This window comes from Mixophyes fleayi, chromosome 9 (genome assembly GCF_038048845.1).
Source record: "Mixophyes fleayi isolate aMixFle1 chromosome 9, aMixFle1.hap1, whole genome shotgun sequence".
NCBI lineage: Eukaryota > Metazoa > Chordata > Amphibia > Anura > Limnodynastidae > Mixophyes > Mixophyes fleayi.
Window position 1 is genome coordinate 17,162,008 of NC_134410.1, and position 9,599 is coordinate 17,171,606.

At 40.1% G+C, this 9,599-nt stretch overlaps 1 long non-coding RNA gene across 1 annotated transcript; it reads right to left on the minus strand.

Moving 5' to 3' along the window:
* Positions 1-3,201: 3,201 nt before the first annotated feature.
* LOC142102097 (uncharacterized) lies at positions 3,202-9,378 on the minus strand. The gene is made up of 3 exons (XR_012679200.1): positions 9,276-9,378; positions 9,086-9,131; positions 3,202-4,287 (listed from the first exon to the last, which is right to left on the minus strand). It is a non-coding gene; the product is annotated as an uncharacterized LOC142102097 (long non-coding RNA).
* Between the last annotated feature and the right edge of the window lie 221 nt (positions 9,379-9,599).

Sequence of the window (9,599 nt, forward strand, 5' to 3'; positions counted from 1 at the left end):
ACTAATCGGAAAGTGTCCCGTCCAAATTTCCTACTCACCAATGTGCTAGTGAGGGCCCCTATTAAGAGAAAGATGAAACGGAAACATGTTACTGTCCGAGTAATCATCGCCTCCTCTCGATGGTCTTCGGTACTTCCATGATCGGCGTCTAAAAACAGGGGCAACACAAGACAGCCCACCCACAGTGCTGTCTACCGGGCTAATATGTACTTCCCACACTAGTGTTAGCTACAATTACACAAAACAGCACCCTGATCCTAACATCCAAACTATGTGATCAGATGCGGCGCAACTACAAATTCCTAACACTAGGTGTCATGCACTACCCTAACTCAAACTCCAGAGATCACAGACACAAATTACAAAAATTAAACAGGGAATACGGATATCAAAAGCCTACCGTTAATGATGGCCAGATTTCTGAATTCTGAAAGGGAAGATACTACCAAACATCACACCATACCATAGAGTACAATGCAATACCATACAGCACAGTGAAGGACACATCAGAAAATGACTTCCTAAAGAGGAAACAGAGTGGACGCTGTCTCAAATAGCAGGGTACCATCTAATGGGTACCAGGTCTAATCCAATATGAAATCTACCGACCTAATGCCTGAACTAAATGGGGCGCAGGCTAATCCTAAATTTACTTGTGTCACTGGCAATTCCTGATTAATACATGTGGCCACAGGCTACTCCTGTTCCTAACTTGCTCCACAGAAAAATGCCCAGGGCTCTGTGCCCAAGTGTAAGAAAAACAGAGTGCAGGCGTGGACCTGGAAGTGGGCCTTACCTTAGTCTCGCAGCTTTCGTTGGCACCAGGGGGGAACCGTGATAGCTCTTTTGCCATCCCCCTGCTGCTTCTCTCCGGCGTCTTCATCTCTTCCATAGCCTCCATACAGTGGCTCCTCTTCTCTACGGCTTCCTTCTTGATCCTGGCATCTTCTTGCTTCTTCCGGCATCTTCTGTGCTTGACCACCGTGACTGGCTCACTGTTCCGGCCACTGAATAGCTGGCAGCGAAACATTGCCGATTCACTGTCAGGTCAAGTTTCGTGTTCTTCTTTTCTTCGCTCTCTTCACGGACTCCTGATCTGGGGACACCCTCTCACATATCCGCAACAGTTGTCTGTGTAGCAGGACCAGTACTAGTAAAAAATAGCCATAGTCTAGGACATTTTTGCCACTGCGGCTGTATATGGGCTATTTTGTTTTGTTTATTAGGAAATGTATCACATATTTATTATCATTATGTTTTGCCCTTGTGCTTGGAAGAGCTGTTGTTAGGGACAGATCATTAAGCGTAGAGGACTCTATTTAAGATGTTCTTCTTACATGACCTTCACTAGTAGAAACAGTCCTTCTGCCGGTACTAGTAGTGAGATTCTCCTGTACCATAGACTGATCCAGTACAGTGTGTGTCACTGCTAAATAAATACAATTACTAATTTGTCTTTTTAGCTGTCATCACACCGAGGTACAGAAAGGAGGGACGTCAGAATTGTGTTAAATTGAAAATCAGCCACTGCCACACAACATTGTTTAACAGCTATTTACTGCTCTCTGCTTACTTTCCTCAGAGTTTCATAAATTTATTTTAGATAGTGTTTTAGATAGTGTTTTACTCTTGCTCATTTCATGTGAGCGATCTCTCTATATGTTGTTTTCTTACCCAATTTTGCTGCTTGCTTCTCCACGTCTGCCGCACAATATTGTTTTGATCAATTGGACACATTTACAATGATGAACTTAATTGGAATTAGCAACATTCAACAGGTTTTGCTCTGCCACTGACACACACAATATTATTCAATGATGTGAGAAGATTTTCAACTTAATAATCAATAATGCTGAATAATAATGTATTGCTTTTATTTTTACTCAGGTTGCTTTTTTACTCTCTTAGGGCCTTATACAAGTCAGGACGCAAACAGGCCGTAATTTACACGTTTAAAAGGAGCATCCAACTATTGCGTAGTTATGACCGTATTCAGATTAAAACGTTTCTTAAAATACTGTACATTATGAATTGAAAACGGATGGAAGTGCGCTCTATATAAACAGTACTTTCCTACATAGCCATATAACAGACTGAAGTATGCGCACATGTGTATGTAGAAAAATTTCACATCAGAACGTACATAACTTTTATTTGATCATAAATTAAAATTACAACTACTAATAATATAATTATTACAAAAATAATTTTTTTAAATACAATCCAATTTTTTTGTCAGTTTCATAAATTATTGCAAATTAACTAACTAAATAAACTATTTTTATGATAATGTTTTGCATAACTAATGTTTTGATGTTTGCAGAAAGAGGGATTTTCCCCTTCTATAGGGCTGTGAGTCACAATAAATTACTTAATATTAATATTATTATTATTATTATTATTATTATTATTATTATTATTATTATAATTTATAGTTGTTTGCATGTTGCACTCAGTTGCACTTTTCTCTGATGCACATCAGATTGCTCCAGAGACTAGATTCCTGCTCACCCCTTTCCCAACACATAATGATGGAGGGAGAGTTATATATAAAAACAATGTAAATTCCAACCTGTCTCAACTCGGATTGATGACATTCGGAGTTGTTGGATTCAACAGAATTGCTCATCTCTATTAAAAGAATACACTGCAACATGAATGAATTAATAATCAGCTTGAATATTTATTAATAGTAGATGCTTGATAAGCAATACTTGTAATATAATGGCTACATACAGACTCCGAGTATACAATATACAGTTATGTGTTAAAGTATTCTACAATTGTGTCCCATTCTTATTACAGTAATATTTCAACATCCCTGTCATATATGGAGGACAATCTGTTGCTTGCTATGTGCTGTACTGAGCAGAATCTATCAACTAGTATGTGTTATATAGAGGAGAGTCTATCTGTAGCTATGTGTTATACAGAAGAGAGTCTATCTGTAGCTATGTGTTATACAGAGGAGAGTCTATCTGTAGCTATGTGTTATACAGAGGAGTCTATCTGTAGCTATGTGTTATACAGAGGAGAGTCTATCTGTAGCTATGTGTTATACAGAAGAGAGTCTATCTGTAGCTATGTGTTATACAGAGGAGAGTCTATCTATAGCTATGTGTTATACAGAAGAGAGTCTATCTGTAGCTATGTGTTATACAGAGGAGAGTCTATCTGTAGCTATGTGTTATACAGAGGAAGTCTATCTGTAGCTATGTGTTCTACAGAGGAGAGTCTATCAGTAGCTATGTGTTATACAGAGGAGGGTCTATCTGCAGCTATGTGTTATACAGAGGAGAGTCTATCAGTAGCTATGTGTTATACAGAGGAGAGTCTATCAGTAGCTATGTGTTATACAGAGGAGAGTCTATCAGTAGCTATGTGTTATACAGAGGAGAGTCTATCTGCAGCTATGTGTTATACAGAGGAGAGTCTATCAGTAGCTATGTGTTATACAGAGGTGAGTCTATCTGTAGCTATGTGTTATACAGAGGAGAGTCTATCAGTAGCTATGTGTTATACAGAGGAGAGTCTATCTGCAGCTATGTGTTATACAGAGGAGAGTCTATCAGTAGCTATGTGTTATACAGAGGTGAGTCTATCTGTAGCTATGTGTTATACAGAGGAGAGTCTATCAGTAGCTATGTGTTATACAGAGGAGATTCTATCTGTAGCTATGTGTTATACATAGGAGAGTCTCATTCTTGCTATTTGCTATATAGATTAAGGTAAAGCATATATATTGCGATATATATTATAGAGAGTAGTGTCTAGCTCTTGCTATATGTTACACAAAGGGTGACATTTCTTACTCTGCAGTGCAATATTACACAAAATTAAAGAAGTAAAATGTGTAGAAGACAGTGTTCAGCATCTTCCTACTTTTACAAAGTGTACAGGAAGTCTATTCTCACATTTTACACATATCACATTTGTCTCAGGTCTAGCACTATATGGACAAGGAGGAGTTATATCTTTTGTTCTCGTGCACGTGGTGAGTTTGAAGCTTGTGCTACTTGTTACTTCTCTGTCGACTGGGATACTGCTGCAGATAGCCTCTACGCTGGCATTAGATGAATGAATGAAGGTGTTGACTGGTTTGCAGCGCCCACGTACAATGAACAAAGGCTGATCCATGATGGTATTACAGTCGATTGTCGCTGAGCTAGTAATGTGTTTTTTTTTAAACGTTTCCCAGTCCTGACATGTGGACAGATGGAAGACACTGAGGAGGATCCCGAATATCAGGATAAATGATGATGTTGAAGGCATCCCGGCAGGTGTTATCTGAAACAAGGGGGAGGTTACAGTTAGAACATAAACTACTGTGGGGCAGATAGTCTATATAATATGATTTTTTTAACATGGTAAATACAATCAACTTTATTACAATGACACTAAGGGGTAAATGTATGAAGCTCCGGGTTCTTCAACACCCGCAAGTTCGGCGTCTTCGGCGTTTAAATTTAAAGTGGCGCTGCCTTGTAAAGGGAAGTTTCCCTTTACAAGGCAGCGCTGCTTTAAATTTAAAAGCCGAAGACGCCGAACTCGCGGGTGTTGAAGAACCCGGAGCTTCATACATTTACCCCTAAAAGGCAGCCGTTCAAGTCCTGATGTCTTTGTGACCTTGGACAACTCACAATCCTTCTAGCATCACAGTCAAGAAAATGACATTATAATTGTAAAACAAACTTGGTTACTGCCATCAGGAAGAAACTACCAACAATGGGTAACCCTGAAAATATTTTTCAGCGACTCAAGCTTCACAGTCACTGTAACCTTTCAGTGTTTGTCAATTACATACCGTGTTTCCCCGATAATAAGACACTGTCTTATTATTTTTTTTGGCTGAAAAAACTGCATAGGGCTTATTTTCGGGGTAGGGCTTATTTTAATTAACATTGACTGCTTTTTCCTACAAAGTGCCCCTCAGTCCTGCTTCTTTTCCACATAGTGCCCCTCAGTCCTGCTTCTTTCCCACATAGTGCCCCTCAGTCCTGCTTCTTTTCCACATAGTGCCCCTCAGTCCTGCTTCTTTCCCACATAGTGCCCCTCAGTTCTGCTTCTTTCCCACATAGTGCCCCTCAGTCCTGCTTCTTTCCCACATAGTGCCCCTCAGTCCTGCTTCTTTCCCACATAGTGCCCCTCAGTCCTGCTTCTTTCCCACATAGTGCCCCTCAGTCCTGCTTTACTTACCGTTTGTCTTCACTACTCTCCACGGCGCTGCTGTAAATGAAGCTGGCACACACTCCAGCATCATTCACAGCAAACTAGGGGAGGGTGCGCACTCACTGTGAGACAGTGAGCGCTGCAGCTGTGATTGGATGCCACTGTTAGATGTTTAACAGCGGCATCCATTTCATCCGGGGGGGGGGGCGGAGCTGGGGGCATAGGATTGACGCGCAGGGACCGTACAATATGGGGAATTAGGTAGGTCTTACTTTTGGGGTAGGGCTTAATTTAGAGCATATGGAGAAAGTAGGGGTAGGTCTTATTATCGGGGTAGTTCTAATTATCAGGGAAACACGGTATAAATCTATACAGTATACTCTTCCTCCTGAGGATTTATCTGCCCAATATATGTTGGGTGTGTATTTTTTCTGGGTTTTTCTTAATATTTTTATGGTGAAAGGACCATTCATGTCATCTTAATTACAGTTAATAAATCCCCTTTATTAACTAGGTTTCCTTATACTTTGTTTACTTTTATAAAGCATCTAATATATTTATACTGGGAAGAAACAGTATTAGTTTTTATTTATTTACTAGTAAAAGGAGCAGTCTTTGACAGGGGTGAAATATCTGTAAATGTTTCCTTGTACTGTATGTATCCCAGGCGCGGGCTGGCAAGATGCAGCCCGGGGGGGCGCACGGGCGGCCGCATCACATGACACGTGATGCGGCCGCATCATCAATGACGCGGCCGCATCGCGTATCATGTGACACGCCTGCCTGTGCGCTGGGGCAGCCGCATCGCGTGTCATGTAATAATTAGGTTATAGTGCAGCCGTGGGGGAAAGGGAGAGCTGGGCGGCCGGCCCTAACAATGGATAAACTGAGCGGCCCGGGGGACCGATGCCCCCCTGCCCCCCCCGGGCCAGCCTGCCCCTGATGTATCCCCGCCCCCCCCTCCAAGGAACAGTAACTCACATTGTTGGCTCTTGAATTAGTCCTACCCCAAGCACAGCAGTATGAAGCAGCCATTGTCATCCCATTTTTTTCCATAAAATGTCAATTCTGTGGAATGCGATTTTACTAATCTTAGGTTCCAGAATTTCATACAATTGTTAAGCTTTAGAACCGGTTTACGAACCATGTGAACGATGTGAATGACATATGTGTATGACGGACCAATCAGAGTGAACGTGCTCTGTATTGGTTGGTTGCTGATAGGCCTCCTGGCCTGTCAATCACAACAAAAGCTCTGCAAGGAGCAACTCAGTGTCGGTAATGTGTCTTTTTTTCCTATCCTACGGATCTACCTGCAGAACAAGAATTACTAAGAAGGTCCCTATGGAATTAGGTGACCGTTAACGTGGTGAACGAGGTTTCATTGTTATAGTGAGATCAGCCCAGCCTGTCATAGATTGAGTCCAGCTCTACATGAGGCCCACAATGTCATACATGAAGTTCCCCGTGTTAGTGTAAAATAAGTTTTACCAATACTTCAGCTCTGCAGAGAGGTCCAAAGGGAATTTGTGTGGCGTGCTACCACTGGGAATGTAAGGGGTGGTGCGTAGAACCCAAATTACATTATAACTACCACATCATTCTCCAACGAAAATAAGTAATTACTGCAGTGTGGGGGGAAATTCCCAAAATTCCTTACAGCAACCAGATTAAATTTAAACAGAAGGAGAACCACAAAGTTCTAAACCAATATGCCAAACGTTCCAGCCTTAGGCCCAGAAGTTGATCATGTCACATTTACTGCCTTTTCTAAGCAATACATAAAGTTTCCAACAATCACCCAACTACAAATCTGTCACAATGCAAAAAATAGAAAATAATTAAATGAAGAAATACAACATAATCCCATAACTGTCAACTCTTCCTAGTTTCCAGGGACCATCCCAGGTTTTAAAGACTTGTCCATGGAAATGTATGCCTCTGTGAAATATGTAGGACAGCGGAGCTCAAACCCCATCCTCAACAGATCATGTTTTCAGGAATTTTGCCTGTACAACAAGTGGGTTAATTACTGGTCCAGCCAAATGCATTAACTCACCTGTGTATATTAAAGAAATCCTGAAAACATGAACTGTTGACAGGTTTTGAGGACTGAGTTTGGCCACCTCGGATGTTGGCTTTATATGTCGATATTTATTAAAGAGAAAAAGGATTTTCAAAGTGCATAAAAATGACATTATAATAAGGTTCAATAAACATGTCATGATAGAGATTGTAGTGCGCCAAGGGCCACTGAGCCTGAACCACACGGCACATCCTGACATGCACCTTTTATACAGCAATGTGTCCATGGAAAACTTTTTAAAATGATCACAACTATGTAACCCTAGCGTGTGGGGGACAATGTCATTTTGAAGACAGCACCATCCTCACTATGCTCCCACATTACTAAAAACATTGCTCTTTAAACTGCCGCTGTAAAGCTGTGTAACCAGTATTGCAGCATTTCCTGCCTGATTTCTCTGTTCCCCTTATTCTTATACATTTTACACTCTCATCACAACACACTGACCACAGCAAAAACACTAATTATTTCTGTACTTGCCCCGTTTTATTGTGATCTGTAATGGCGTATGTGGTAAAATGTTACAGTCAGAAAATTGGCAAATTTATAGCATCTAAAGGGAGTCCATGCTTGTACAGTACCAAGAAATACTTACACAAAGTCATTCACACAGCAATAAAATTCTGTAACCCGTCACCAATACTCGCTGTCAGGGTAAACTTTTTAAAAAAAGAGTATGAACAGCCACACGATTCGGCAACAGATGGACTGAAAATAGTGCGGACATACCCTGAACTACCCTATAGTACTTTTACCTCATTATGATCCACTGGAATATCGGCAGATGCGGTGGTAGACATATTTCCGACGGAAGAAATACCGACACTTATCCTGTCGACATGAAAATGCCGACAGGCTAAATGCCGAAATTTTAATTTCCCTGACACAGCTAATTATTATTTGTTGTTTTTCCCAGTCATTTCCAATTAAAAACACTATTTGAAATTTGAAAAGAGGGGAAGGTGATGCAAAAAGCATTTGGTGCAGTTAATGAATTAGTGTCCAAATTTGATTGAGTCAAACAAAATAGAACTTCTGGGGTTTTTACACCTCTAATCCAGACCCTGTTATATTGGTGCTATTCTTGCCGAGGTTTGTCTATTGGTTCTAGCTTACTGTTCTCCATTTTGTTTACATTCAGCAGTGTAAAACTTACTTTATTTCATTAATAGACTTATATTATTATTTATTCTTTTACATTAAAAAATATATTCTATTTTTATCATTTTTAACCAGAGGAGACCTTTAGGAGTCACACGAGACTACAATTCATTTCCCCTGTTGCCGGTAAGTACAGATCCAATATAGAATACCCCTAGCGTTCTCGTCACTTATACAAACTACCACATACATGCGCTTTCCCTCCACCCGCTACAAACTGCTCCACTCGCTCCCCACTAAATTTACTACTGAAGTTTCCAGTGCTGGAAAGATTCAATGATGAAAAAGGTTTTTGTATTTTTTTATACATCAATTCATTAAATCAAAACAGGCAACAGCACCACTAAAATAAGTGGGAAATCCAGGAGCAGAGGATTTTAAAGAGGACGGAGGGGGTCATATTGGAGGATCTGAATAATATGCATCTCTGAAACCAAATCAAAATTTAGCTGGACTAAAAGCTGATAAATCTTTATATAAAATTCTGTTAATTCAGATATGATGAGATGTGTGATTGTTTTTAAACATTATTAGATATACCAACATGTTACCACATAGGCACGCCTCAGATGAACAAAGAACAGTAAAGAAATATCCTTTAGACATACATGTAATCATACACGGTTTTGATAGCACTTTCCATTTAAGCCTTTACCTCGTGCTACGTACCTTCCGTTTAAGATCTTGTATCTGTTGACTCGGTATCACACCAGATCTGTAATATGAGACATACATAACAGATTAACTCAAACCAATTCAAATATGTCCTGTGATAGAAAACAAAGTCATGTTTCACAAACCAGCAATCACAGTAATGTGTCTATAAATTATATACAGTCTGTCCATCCAACCCCCTCACCAGCAATGTTTTTTAGAATCTATAATTTTGGGGCTGTGATCACAGTTACTAAGTTCTCTTTATCTCTAAACACTGAAAGTAAAAATGTGGTTTATAAATTTAGAAAGCAGGAAACGTCCACCATAGACCAACCAATCAGTGCACAGCCTCGTTCTATCACTTGTGAGCAGATTACATTATCACTCGTTACATAACTACCGCCCTGGCTTCTTACACAGCATGAGAACTATCTGTTTCTGCTTTTCCCACCTATTCTCCAGCTGCAGTAACCGGGGCTGAATAAATTCATTAGAGACATTTGTATATCAATACATTCAGGTTATT